Raw genomic sequence first — 15,000 nt, forward strand, 5'->3', positions numbered from 1 at the left:
TTCTCATTTGTACACTGGTTTTCTTTTCAAGGCCCCTAAATATTAATGCTTTCAGGTAGAAACTGAAGATTTTCTTGTTTTCTAAGTGGCTCGATAATGTCGGTTTGACAATGAATGTGGAATACTCTGTGTGATACTCTAAATACCCAAGACTGTATATGGTGAGCTTAATTTTTAGCTCCTGTAGGACACAGGGTTTCCATGTGTGATAGGACCAGGAAAAGATCTTTTAAAGGTTTAAAGGCCACTCATGAATGGAGGAGGCAAGGGACTGTGACATTGCCCTATCAAGCAGGACAACGATCTAGAGGCTGACCATATATACATATGATCAGCCCCCAAGCCCCCTCTCCACTCAAGCTAGGAGCAAGGAGGGCCAGACAATGGCTACTGGTGACTCAGCAGATAGACCTGCAGGCTCTCCCAAACCCCATATCATTATCTCACAATGAAGGTGAGGTTACAGCGACCAAAGAAAATAAGGAGTTTTGGCAGGACTAATTCCAGTTGGACGATTACCAGCTTTCAGTTCATACGAAGAATACAAATTTCCGAGCTTATCATTTCCTATTCCTGATCTCACGATTTCTTTGAAGTTTACAATTCTTACAATAGCTCCCCATTTTCAAGCTCTCAGTTCCAGCATCAGTTTTCAATTCTAGAGTTGGCATTGATAAGAAGGCTCTATTTCTAAGCTAACAATGGCACAAATGACTTCTCTCTGTAGAGAGAAGGGTCACCCTGCTGTACAGGACCAGATAAGCAGCTTTATAGTAAAAGTAACCTAATAATTCCTGCACTAGTTTAGCATGAACTCCCATCTTCAATCTTATAGTACCCTTGTAGTTCTACACATATAAGTTTCCTATCAATGCAATGAGTCCCTATTGCTAAACTTATAACAATTGCAATGGCTTCATAATGTTATAGACTAGAATTACTGTTTTGTATGCCAGCATAAATCAAAACATTAATGTAATGTAAAAAGAATATTACCAAACTACGATAACTTAATCTTAATGAACATCATCAATAATGATTATATCACAACATGAATATTTGCCCTAGTCCTCACTTGTTAATCAAAATAGGGACACCCAATCAGAAGGACTAAGCCAAAGAGGGTCTTTGAAGATTGTCAAGGTCTGATTATGTCTGCTTTTACATCATGATTGTGTATATTGCCTGGACCTTCTGGCCAAGCATGACCTCTTGCAATACTGCAACCCATAGTGCTTTTACGTAAGTCTGTCTTACTATTTATAGCCTACTAAGAATCTAACTCCCCGAAGAGATAGAATCTCTCTTACGGGCTGCCCCAGTGCAAGAGCCCGTGTCTTCTATAGGCCAGGCGTTCTAAAACGAACGAACGAACAGATAAAAAAAAAGGAATAGGTAAACACGCTATGGAGGGAAAATGGCCTGTCTAAATATAGTTACAACACATTGATTGTTGACATTCTAGAAAGACATAAATGTACTAACATTAACAAGTACAATATATAAAAAAACATATCCACTTTTCTAACACCAAGTTTATAATACAAAATAATCCTACTAGCACTGTTCCTGTAGTTTTGCATTTAGTAAAATATAATAATAAAAAGAATAAAAGAATAAAAATGCACAAAATTTGTAAAAACAAAACTGGTAGGTTTACACCCACCACCAAAAAATCTAAACCAAAATATCTGAAGAAAAAGAAAAAAAAGAATCCATTGTCAAAGATTTCACTGGTATACCCAGATAAATATCAGTGTTGTTGTTTTAAGGAGAATGAATCTTTTTTTCAAAGCTGAAAAAGTCAATGCAATGCAATCCTCAAAAAAAAAAAATAAAAAAATTTCATTGAATATTTCTATATCTCAAAATTATCCCCCCCCCAAAAAAAAAAAAAAAAAACTTGTGAGAGCAGTAAATTGTGAAAGAAAAAGATGTTTGAAACCTCACCTAAACAAAGACATTGGATTTTTTTAGAAAGAAAAATCTATCCATGTTTTAACACTGGATTTTTTTCCCCCGTCACGTACTTCCAATACTAACATGCACTTCACGCGTCCTCAACTCTGTTCCCACTAACGCCCCTTTCCTGAACAGATTGCCCTAAAACATTTTTGGGGTTTTATAGTTTGAGAGAAACGTTCGAAAATAAACTAGAACAAAACGTTGACAGTAAACGCGGATAGATGCAGTTTAAATGAAGACGTTAGTTAATTGTGAAATCATCACAGCCGTTTCTGTGCTTGGAGAAAAAATGTAGGAAAATTAAAGAAATGGTTAATGGTGTCTTGCATTTTGTGATAAACTCTGAATGCTTACTGATACACCAAGTATGGACGTTAGTAAGATGTTATTTGGGGCAACATTTGTCCCGCCCATGTTCTCTTTTTCTACCACCCTGAGGTAGGGGCTTAAAGGTCACTTATGAATGGGCAGAGGTAAGGGACATTGACCTAGAGAGTGACCAGATATACATAAGAACGAAGTTCAAACTGCCAAGACTAGGGAGGATCAGGCAGTGGCTGCTGATGACTCTGCATGTAGACCTATAAGTTCCTTTACACCACCTCCATCCTTAGCTCACATGGATAGTGAGGGTGCAGACTATTAAAAAAAAAAAAAAAAAAAAAACCTACCTACCTTGAATAGGTCTCAAACCCCAGTCCAACGGATTTTCAGGTAGGAACGATTCCATTAGGGTGTAAGAATGCTACCACTATACATCTTGCGTGTTGTAGAAAGCGACTAAAAGGACAACTGGTGCCTTGTAGTCTTGCTTCTTTGCAAAAGGCTAAAGGGCCAACTGCCAATAACTGGAAATTTCTGCCTTGCAGTTGGACTACTTAGTCAAAGGTTAGGTCCACCACCAATAACTGTGGCTGATGACTTCAAAGGACATGAGATCGTAAAAACCTCTGCCATCCTGTTCGTAATACTAGACATGCAGTTAATTCGAATAGTCAGGCATTCTCTATCATGAAGTTCAACACTACAAAGTAATCTAGAAGTTTTATTCCAGCTGTGACCAAGTTGTGGAATGATCTTCGTAATCGGGTAGTTGAATCGATAGAACTTCAAACGTTAAAACTTTCAGAAAATATTCTTTTGGTGAACACGCTGATACATAGTTTATATATGAAATATTTGTTTTGATGTTGCTACTGTCTTTAAAATATTGTATTTCAAGTGTTCATTATTTCTCATATCGTTTATTTATTTCCATATTTCCTTTCCTAGCAGGGCTATTTCCTCCTTTTGGAGCCCCTGGGCTTATATCATCTTGCTTTTCCAACTAGGGTTGTAGCTTAGCTACTACTAATGATAATAATAAAATCATCAACCACGCCTGATGCTCTTAGAAATAGAGGGTATATCAGTCAATCAACCCATTATGTAGGGATAACGATAGGAAAGTAGATCTGTCTTCTTCTATTAGTTCTGCAAAACGGTTGTATGGGAAATGGAATTTTGGAAAGTTTAACACCCTCCCTTTCACACTATCTGATTTTGTTGGTTTCAGAAACTAGCTTTCTCCTGTTAGCCTTTAGGCTCCTTTGTATTCATTGTGATCCATTATTGCTACTGACAGGGCATTCCAAAAGGCTAAATTTTGTGAGAAAAGAAAAAACAGGGGCTACATTTTTCTGAAATTCAATTTTTGACTAAGATGCACTCAGGACCAGAGAGTTTATAAAAGTCAATTATTTTTTCTTATAAATCTGGAGTTTTATACACCGGGAAGTTCATGAAAGCCAGTAATCTAGACATAATTCTAGAGTTTAAAAAGTATACAAAACCCAGGAACATAAGTCCTGACCTATGAAAATTTTAGAAATCTTATGAAATTATGGCCCTTCATAGGTAAATAAGTAAATGAGAGTTCATTCATGGATTTGGGTAGCCTTGAAAATTGAGGAAATTTGTAAGTCAAGAAGTCAGTAAATGTTAAGAATTTTATAGAAGGCAGAATTTTAATGAATGTCACAAAATATGTAAGTCAGACAGCTTGCAACGTTCTTATGCTGATAAAATTATGAAAGTTTATAGTTTCAACGTCCATTAAGAATAAATTCCACGGTCTGGCAGTTACTGAAATCTTAGGTGAATCTAAAATCTAAACCTACATTATTTTTCCGTGTGTAACGCAGAAAGGATATGAGTAACGAAATTCACTTTAATAAGAAGAATCTTCTCATTAAAAACAAGAGCAGTTTAATGTACAGTTGGACACAGGAGTCACTGCCGCACCTTGCTCCGAAGTAGTGCACCCTGTTATACCCTTACTTTATGGATTGTAACCAGATAGTGTAGGAAGAGATGGCAGAGACGATGGAAGGGGCTGAATATTAATATTGTTAATATTTTTAAAATAACTTATTGTTATTGTTCATTACTTCTTATATCGTTAATTTATTTCCTTATTTCCTTTCCTCACTGGGCTATTTTTCCCTGTTTGAGCCCTTGGGCTTATAACATCTTGCTTTTTCTACTAGGGTTGTAGCTTAACTAGTAGTAATAATAGAAATAAAAAGGAATTCGCAACTCAGTATGTGTGTATCTTGGTGCACTTTTTAAGCCCACTTCACTAGAGCAGATTGATGTAGCAAGGTTTAGAAATCAATTAAGAATAATGAGGCCCTTCACACACTTCCCGCTCGGAAGAATTTCCCAGCGGCAGCGATTTACTAGCCCTGGACACAGGTAACACAAGTGGTTCCAGTATAGTGGTTTATTTAAACCTAGCCAAGGCACTGGTAACCCGAGTGATTCAAGTACAGCGGCTTATCAAAACCTAGCCACGGCACTGGTAACCCGCGTTGTTCCAGTATAACGGCTTATTAAAACCTAGTCGGGGCACTGGTAACCCACGTGGTTCCAGTATAGTGGCTTATAAAAACCTAGCCACGGCACTGGTAACCCACGTGGTTCCAGTATAGCAGTTTATTTAAACCTAGCCAGGGCACTGGTAACCCGAGTGGTTCCAGTATAGAGACTTATTTAAACCTAGCCGTAGCACTGGTAACCCGAGTGGTTCCAGTATAGCAAGTTATTTAAACCTAGCCGCGGCACTGGTAACCAGAGTGGTTTTAGTAGAGCGGCTTATTTAAACTTAGCCATGGCACTGGTAACTCCCGTAGTTCTATTATAGAGGCCTATTTAAACCTAGCCGCGTCACTGGTAACCCACATGGCTCCGGTATAGCGGCTTATAAAATCCAAGAGGCCGCTTGAGGAAAATCTTTGTGTGGAGACATGCCTCCTAACGAGCGGAAATATTTCCCTACGGTAAAAATACGCCCGTGTGAAGCGAGCCTTAAGAGTCAGCAGTTCCTGTGTCACACCGTATGCAATATCAATAGAACGTGACTATCATAGGTCTTAAATGTTGGCATACTTTATAGATAATGATAACCACAATCAAGACAAAAAAAAATACTTACGTTAAACATGAACATGAGGTTGTAAACCGGAGGGTTCGCTCTGGCGACACACGTCAAGGTGGCCGAACTTCCCTCTCGAAGCCCTGAGGAGGGCAACCCCGAATCCAGGCTGCTGCTGCTGCCAGCGTCGATGCTGATGGTGGCTTTGGCCACGTCTGCAAAAAAATAATATATGTTTATTAAATAAAAGGTTCTTCCTAATCGGGTAGTTGAATCAGTAGAACTTCAAAATTTCAAACTCGCAGCAAATGTTTTCATATTGAGCAGGCTTACATAAGTCCTTTTATAGTTTATATATCAAATATCTTTTAATGTTGTGAATGTTTTAGAAATATTTTATTCTAATTTTTCGTTACTTCTTATATCGTTTATTTATTTCCTTATTTCATTTCCTCACTTGGCTATTTTTCCTTGTTGGAGCCCTTCGGCTTATAGCATCTTGGTTTTCCAACTAGGGTTGTACCTTGGCTAATAATAATAATAATAATAATAATAATAATAATAATAATAATAATAATAATAATAATAATCGGCCAATAGAAACAGACAAAATTGTATCAAATTTTATATGACAGGTTATCAATGTAGTTTGTAGCTTCAAAGGAAATGTATAATTGTGGAGCAATGATTAGAGAAACGAACAAAATAGTAAATTAATAAGCAGATAACTGTGAAAATTTTACTACTACTAGTCTTCGGAACATTTTCTGCTTTTGCTTTCCCTAAATATTATTTAACCTTTCTTCCTCCGTGAGTCTAAAGGTTTCTCGCTTACTTTGTCGTCATTAAACCTCTCTATATTCATATTTCATACCTCGTTTGGGCCTGGGCTAGTTAAGGACAGCAATGTTTTTGAATGCAAGAGCCGTGGCTCTTTCAAAATTAATATTACTGATATAAACGAGGCAACCTGAATCGAATTACAGGAATTAATCTTTAAGGGAGATTTGAAAGAAACAAGTTTTTACTCCGGTGATGATCTGCACAGAAGAAACATTTACATTTGCATATTTTGATTGCTAATATATATATATATATATATATATATATATATATATATATATATATATATATATATATATATATATATATATATATATATATATATATATATAAATTACAACAGTGAAAGAGGAAGAGAAGATAATCATAGGAATAGACATGAATGGTAGAGTGGGGAAGAGAAGATTTGGATATGAGGGGGTACATGGAGGAAATGGGTTTGGTATTAGAAGTTAAGATGGGGAGTATATATTAGAGATGGCTCAGAGTGTTGAATTAGCATGTATGAATACATGGTTTCAGAAGTCTGATAAGCACCTGATAATCTATGAAGAGGAATGGAAAGCCAAATGAGTTACATCTTGGTTAGAAGAGCTAACACAAATAATATGCTGAACTGTAAAATGATTCCGGGTGAAGCAAGCGTTAAACACCATAGAGTCGTAGAGATGGGTTTTAAAATGAGAGGTAGAAAATCCAGGAAGAGATCTAGAATGAATGTTTGGGACTTTAAAGGAGAAAAGAGAGAGTAATTTAGGAGGATTGTATGAGAAAGGCGACTGGAAAGGTTGAACTTAGGAGATTTGGAGAGGGTAACGGATGGAAATATCTTGGTGGGTATGAAAGAAATATGTGCAGAGGAAACGGAGTCAGTTGAAAAAAAAATCAAAGGCATTTAAGAACTAGAAAGTAAGGGAGGCACAAGATGCAGAAGAACTCTACATAGAAGAAGAAAAAGACTCTTTGGGGAAAGCAAGTATAGCTGTTGGAAGAGCAATAGAATAATAGAATTAAAGGTTACGAATAAAGGAAGAGAAAAGGATATATATACGATTTCAAACTTGAGGAATAGGCAGATAGGATTTGGGGCAACTAGGAGTCATCAGGGATAGAGATGAAGATATATTACATAAGGATAGAGACATTAAGAGGTGATGGAAAGAATATTTTGAATAACTGTCTTGGGTTAGAGTTCTTTTGCTTGAGGGTATACTCGGGCACACTATTCTATCTAATTTCTCTTCCTTAGGTTTCGTTAAAGTTTATATAATTTATATAGGAAATATTTATTTTAATGTTACTGTTCTAAATTTTTTTTTCTCGTTTCTTTTCCTCACCGGGTTTTTTTTCCCTGTTAGGGCCCTTGGGCTTATAGCATCCTGCTTTTTAAACTAGGGTTGTAGCTTAGCAAGAAATAATAATAATAATAATAATAATAATATTAATAATAATAATAATAATAATAATAATAAAGATTATTATTAGTATTATTATTATTATTATTATTATTATTATTATTATTATTATTATAATACTGAAAATGAGAAAAAATGGCTGGGAGAAGAACAGAGGATGGAGGGACCAGTGGTGAAGATACGGAATACAGAAGAAAAGTGAATGCCCCCTTCACTGAAAAAAAAAAATAATAAAGCACCAGGTCTATCAGAGTTTCAAAATGAAATGGTCAAAATACTAGCTACAGAGGGGGAACAATGGATGCTGGACTTAAGAGCAATATGAATGAGTAAATAATGCCTAAAAACTGGGAGGAGAGTCTAATGATATCTATATCTATGCAAAAAGGTGTATCATGGAAAGTAGTAACTATAAGGAGTTGAACTAACAGAGCTAGGTATGAAAGTTTTTGAGAGAGCACTAGATGAGAGATCGAGAGAGATTGTAAAGATTGGTAAACAGCAGTATGGATTTATGGCGGAAGAGAGACTGTGGATGCCATCTTTATAGTAACGCAGCTAAAGGAAAAGAAACTGGAAGAAAACCAAAAGCTCCTCTACTTTGGGAGATCTAGAGAGGGCCTAGGATATGATACCAAGAGAAATGATGTTTTGGTGCTCGAGGAAAAGGAAAGTGGAGTTGGAGAAGTTGGTTAGATTGGTAGAGATGATGTACAAAAGAACAGACAAAAGTAATGATAGCTGTTGGGGAAACAGAAACCTCTGAGGTTAGTATTGGATTACATCGGGGGTCAGCATTAATCTCTCTATCACCAAACTATTCCTTTACCACAGGTCTGTTTCCCCAACCCCTTCCTTTACCACAGGTCTCCATCCTCAACCCCTTTCTTTACAACAGGTCTCCATCACCAACCCCTTCCTTCACTACAGGTCTCCATCCCCAACCTCCTACTATACCATATGTCTCCATCCACAGCCCCCTACTTTACCTTAGGTCTCCATCTCCAACCCCTTCTTTTACCAAAGCTCTCTATCCCCAACCCCCTACTTTATGATATCTCTCGATCCACAGCACCCTATTTTACCACAGGTCTCTTTCCCCAACCTCCTCCTTAATCACATGTCTTCATCCCAGCACCCTCCTTTAATTTGTTTATTATACATCCCCAGGGCCCTTCTTTAACATAGGTCTCCATCCTCAGCCCCCTTCTTTAGCACAGGTCTCTATCCCAAAACACCTCTTTTACCACATGTTTCAATCCCCAACCTCCTCCTTTACAACAGGTCTACATCCCAAACCCCATTCTTTATCACAGGTGTCCATCCCCAACCACCTCCTTTACCAAAGATCTCCATATCCACCCCCATCCTTTGGCAAGGGTCTCCATACCCAACCCCATCCTTTAGCACAGGTCTCCATCCACAATCCCCTCCTTTCCAGCAGGTCTCAATTGCCAACCCCTTCCCTCATCACAGGTCTCCATCCCCAACCTCAACTTAAATTATAGGTCTCCTTCTCCAACCACCTTTATCAAAGGTCTCTATCTCCAACCCCTTCCTTTACCAAAGCTTTCTATCCCCAACCCCACAATACCCTACTTTACCACAGGTCTCCATCTCCAACCACTTCCTTTACCAAAGCTCTCTATCCCCAACCCCCTACTTTACAATAGGTTTCCATCCACAGCACCCTACTTTACCACAGGTGTCCATCTCTAATCTCCTCTTGCATTACAGGTCTCCTTCTCCAACTTCATCCTTTACCACAGGTCTCAATCCCCAACCCCTTCCTTTACAAAAAGTCTGACTCACCAACCCCCTCCTTTACAACAGGCCTCTATCCTAACTCCCTGCTTTACCACAGGTCTCCGTCCCCAAAATCCTCCTCCACCACAGGTCTCCATCCCCAACCTCCTCTTGCACCATAGGTCTCCTTCTCTAACTCCATCCTTTACAACAGGTCTCCATCCCCAATTCCATGCTTTACCACAGGTCTCAGTCCCCAACCCAATCCTTTACCAAAGGTCTCCATCACCAACCTACTCTTGCATCATAGGTCTCCTTTTCCAACTCCATCCTTTACCACAGGTCTCAATCCCCAACCCCTTCCTTTACAACAGGTCTCCATCCCCAACCTTCTCCTCCACCACAGGTCTCAATCCCCAATCTCCTCCTCCACCACAGGTCTCTTTCCCCAACCTCCTCCTTTACCACAGGTTTCAATCCCCAACCCCTTCTTTAACAAAGGATCTCCATCCCCAGCCCCCTGCTTTACAACAGGTCTCTATCCCCATCCTCCTCCTTCATCACAGGTCTCCAGATCCCCAACCTCCTCCTTTACAACAGGTCTCCATCCCCAACCTCCTCTTGAACCATAGGTCTTCTCCAACTCCATCCTTTACCACAGGTCTCAATCCCCAACCCCATCCTTTACGACAGGTCTCCATCCTCAACCCCCTCATTCACAACAGGTCTCCATCCCCAACCTCCTCTTGCACCATAAGTCTCCTTCTCCAACTCCATCCTTTACAACAGGTCTCCATCCCCAACCACATCCTCTGCCACATGTCTCCGTCCCAAACGCCATCCTTTACCACAGTTCTCCATCCCCAACCTCCTCTTGCACCATAGGTCTCCTTCTCTAACTCCATCCTTTACCACAGGTCTCAATCCGCAACCCCCTCCTTTACAACAGGTTTCCATGTCCAATCTCCTCCTTTACCACAGGTCTCCATCACTAACCTCCTCTTGCACCATAGGTCTCCTTCTCCAATCCCCTTCCTTTACCACAGGTCTCCAACCCCAATCCCTTCCTTTATCACAGGTCTCCATCCCCAAAATCCCTCCTTTACCCCAGGTCCCCCCACTCTTAAAACCAACCGTCCTGATGTCCTAGGCTTCCTCAGGTCCACGAAGTAGAAAAAAAGAGAAATAAAAGGGATGATCAATACACCATTGCAAAAACAATCCATTCCCATGACACCTTCGCCAGGCTCTCTCCAACATAGTCTGCAAAGTGCTTTGTTGCAAATGGTCATTTCTCTCGCAGCTTTCGGGATGAAGTTTCATTGATCATGCCATGGGACTGAGTGTGTGTGTGTGTGTGTGTGTGTGTGTGTGTATGCATACAAACGAATACACAAACGAGTTCAGAGGTATCCATGAAGGCATTGCTGATGATTTTGTTTCGCGAAATGCGAATTTTGCCAAATTGGATTTTAAATATTCGCTGTAAACTATCTGCTTATATCACTAATATTTACTCACGATTTTTAGGAAAATATTAGCAAAATCTTTCAAAATTAAGTGATTCTGAGAATTTTCTTAATGTTTATCAATATCCAATAAAATAGAATTTTGTTTTGGGTATTTTTTCAAATTTTGTTAATGATTTTGCAAAAATGGATTAAAAAGTTCTTATTCATATTTGCACATTCATGAAGCCAGAAAATGTATACATTTCACGAATGCTTAAACACGATATTTCATAAATTTTGAGATATAAAAAATGCATTAAACTAACTTTTCGTGAAATTCAGGAAAATTCTCGACTCATTTTGACATTGTACAAAATAACTGGCAAACTCAATATCATTAATTCACCTTATCTGCTAATTTAATATGTTCAGTTTTCTTGTCCTTCACATATTCTGTACTTTATAATCCCTTTGATTCCGTTTCCTCATTGTCCTCTTCTTCCTTATATTCTGATTCACCTTCTTCAAAACATTTTAATAGTCTCTTCCACTCCTTCCATTTATCCATGCAATTTTCGAACCTCGCTTCCCATTCTTCCCTCTCTTTAACACCACAACTCCTTTCCAAACTTCCTTCCTCTTCTTCCCCTTCTTCAGAGGATCCCTGGAATCCATTAAGGACGACCAAAATGGAACCAACCCTCCTGAGGCAGGAAGATGGACCCGCTTATCGACAGGAAGAGCAGACGACCACTGTCACTGTGGACGGCGCCTTCATATGGGTGACAGACACTAATAAGGTGCCAAAGGAGAGGATCCAGGGAGTCCTGAGAGGAAATAGCCATTTAAGGGCTTCAGGTTTACAATTGGGACTGGCAAAGAGCCAATGAATAGTTAAACTCCAGAGACATGTTGTTCACATATACTCTTGGGTAGTATTCTTACTATTCATTCATAGGACTGTGTGAGGTTAGGAAGGGTTATGTAGATGATTCCAAAGACATATTAATATAATTTGTGGCTTCAACAACATATCCATACACCTAAACTAAATTTACCTCTAACTTTGGTCTTTGAGGGATCTGGGCAGATAGGGGTTAGGGTAGTTCTATTATAAAGGAACAAGTGGGAGACTTGTATCTGTAACTAATTCCAAATAATAGAGCTATCAACTCACCCCCTCTACAAAAAACCATTAATAGCAACCAAATTACTAACAGGATAAGAATAATAAAAAATTTAGGCAATATCAGTTTGTGTGGTGTGGGATAAGGGTTTCAAAGGGTATCATATAGATATCTATTTTAAAAACCTTACAACTGAAATGACCAAGCAGGTTCTTCAGAAAATTGAACTATTACTAAATTACTTCCTTACTTATTGCACTAATAGGATTAAATAAAGCTGATGAATTTTTAGAAGGATCTGGGCACTGAAGTTTCCAAGGAAGAGAGATCTGTATCTGTGGTTAATTACGAAAGTGAATTGTTGGAATAGCCCAAGATGATCACCGATATGAAACCAAATAGAAAGAAAATCTTATTTTTATACACTAATATGAAAAAAAAGAAAACGTTATTTTTATGCACTAATATGAAACAAAATAAAGAGAAAATGTTATTTCTATGCACTAATATGGAACAAAATAAAAAGAAAATTTTATTTCTATGCACTAATATGAAAATGTTATTGTTATCCTCTAACATGGAACAAAATAAAAAAAATATTTTTATGCACTAAGATGGAACAAAATAAGAAAATATTCTTATGCATTAATATGAAACAAAATGAAAAGAACTAATTTGGAGCAAAATAAAAATAGAATGTTATTTTCATGCACTACTATGGAACAAAATAAAAATAAAATGTTATTTTTATGCACTAATATGAAATGAAATAAGAAAATGTTATTTCTATTCATTAATATTTAACAAAATATTAAATAATCTTAATTTTATATAGACAAATTTATTTAATTTTATATAGACGAATAGCTATTGTGATTCGCCGGGCAAGAGGCCGAGAAGGGAAATGTAACAGTGGTTAATTCACAACGACAACTCTGGAATCGGACAGTTTGCAACAATAAGGTGCAGAAAGGCCTTCTGGGAATCTGTATGGAAATGGGTTCTTGGTCGGGGGAGGGGGGGGGGGGGTAGGACGAGGAGGGTCTTGTCTCTGAAGATAACTCGAACACTAAAGACTTGGAATAACAAACGAGTGTCATCAGGAACATGTACGACACCTAGATTATACCCTTAAATGGCCAATCAATAATCGTCTCTTGTTTGATTCCGAACACATTCACGCCTTCTGATTGGACATCACATTGTTGACATACTCGAGAAGGCGATGCTCGAGTGTAAACTTGGAGGTCCAGGTGATGTGTTCTGAATGTATTATGTAAACTAGGTGGACTCAGCAGGCGTGTGTTTGGGTACGTCTTGCATTATGGCCAGGCAAGGGTCAGGACCAACCAAGAAGGGACTGTCAGATATGTGTCACACGGAATATTAGGACTATTTCAAAATAGGGGGGGGGGGAGTTGCCTTCCCAAGTGCTTTCCTCAAAATGTGTGTTTGGGCGAGTGAATGAAACAAAACGAACTTTCCCTCATATACATAATGACGTAAGTACAAGTGTATGAAGATGGGTATATTATAGTACATAATTCTATATAAAATATATACATTATAAATATATAAGTCCTAATTTAATCATTTTTTTTTCTTCTTATCTCCCCTATATAATAAAGACCAAGTAACAGTTTGTAAATATATGAATATATATTTCCTTCCAGTCATCCTTGGTGGCAAGATATAACTATACGGTCTCTCCTCGTCCCTCGGGTAGAGGGAGAGGGGCTAGTCATACCCTGGTGAGCGGAGTTATAGTTAGTAAGCGGGAGGGATGGAACAGTCGAATGTGAGTGCATTTCTATTTAAATATTTAGCAGTCATTTTTGCAGGTCGCATACACTAGTATTCTATATTCTGCCAACAGGTTATCATTTCACGAAAATTTCATTCATTTTTTTCCCTATCTGTTTTCAATAACTTTTTTTTCCCTTGTAATTTTACATTTCATTTGTCACTCCTGTTCTCACATTCATTCTCTTTTATTCTCAGCCATTGGACCTTTTTTCTTAGGCGAGAATTCTTCAGAAAAAGTTTATTATACTTTTTCTCGCCTTAAAATAAATCAATGTTTGTTAAACGCGTTTAATTGTTAGTGTTTAGTCTTGGCGAATCAATACCTGATCTATTTCTTATAAATCCATCTGATAAATTCTAACTCCTTAAATTTCCTCATCCAATCAACAAAAATATAAGTAATCACACATAGCCATTTTTAAAGTAACTTATGGCCCATTGGAAATAATACTTACACTGTTAAAAAAAACCTTAATTTTAATCGGATATTCTCCGTAAAAATATAATGTTCTGGACCGATTTCAGTAAAACACAGGCAGCCGTAATTTTTGCCTTGCTTTCTTATTATCTTTTACAGATTGGTGACCGTAAAATATGACTCCTTTAAGTCAACATATCTTTTTTTTAAAACGATAAATACAGGGCAACATTTATTCCAGGATTTTTACAGTTTTATTTTTTTACGGCATATTTATAACGGTGCACGCAGACCACATCAATAGATACATTTTGTTTTTAAAATATATGTAAAATGGAGGTACAAAAATGGTAAATATCCTGGAATAAATGTTGCCAGACATTTGCCGGTTTTGAAAACGGATATATTGACGTAAAGGATTTATATTGCGGTCACCAACGGTAGAAGATATTAAAGTAGAGTAATATTACGGTCGCATGTATTTCACTGAAATACGGCTGAGAACAGTATATTTTTGAGGAGAATTTCCGATTAAAATTGCGGGTTTTAAACATAAATAGTTTGATTTTCATCCTGGGAAGTAGATTTATCTATTTGGATGCATTTTTGGGGGGAGAGGGGGGGGGGTTCTATAAATCTATAACCTTCCTCCAAACATCAGGATAAAGGTGTAACACTCCCGAAGTTGTTATTATTATTATTATTATTATTATTATTATTATTATTATTATTATTATTATTATTATTATTATTATTATTATTATTATCACTATTACTTGCTAAGTTACAACCCTAGTTGGAAAAGCAGGATGCT

General features: G+C 37.6%; 1 pseudogene; it reads right to left on the minus strand.

Moving 5' to 3' along the window:
• The window catches only part of LOC137619038 (brother of CDO-like), a 141,503-nt pseudogene that overhangs the window by 43,499 nt on the left and 83,004 nt on the right, over positions 1-15,000 (minus strand).

The sequence above is a fragment of the Palaemon carinicauda genome, chromosome 25 (genome assembly GCF_036898095.1).
Source record: "Palaemon carinicauda isolate YSFRI2023 chromosome 25, ASM3689809v2, whole genome shotgun sequence".
Classification (NCBI taxonomy): domain Eukaryota; kingdom Metazoa; phylum Arthropoda; class Malacostraca; order Decapoda; family Palaemonidae; genus Palaemon; species Palaemon carinicauda.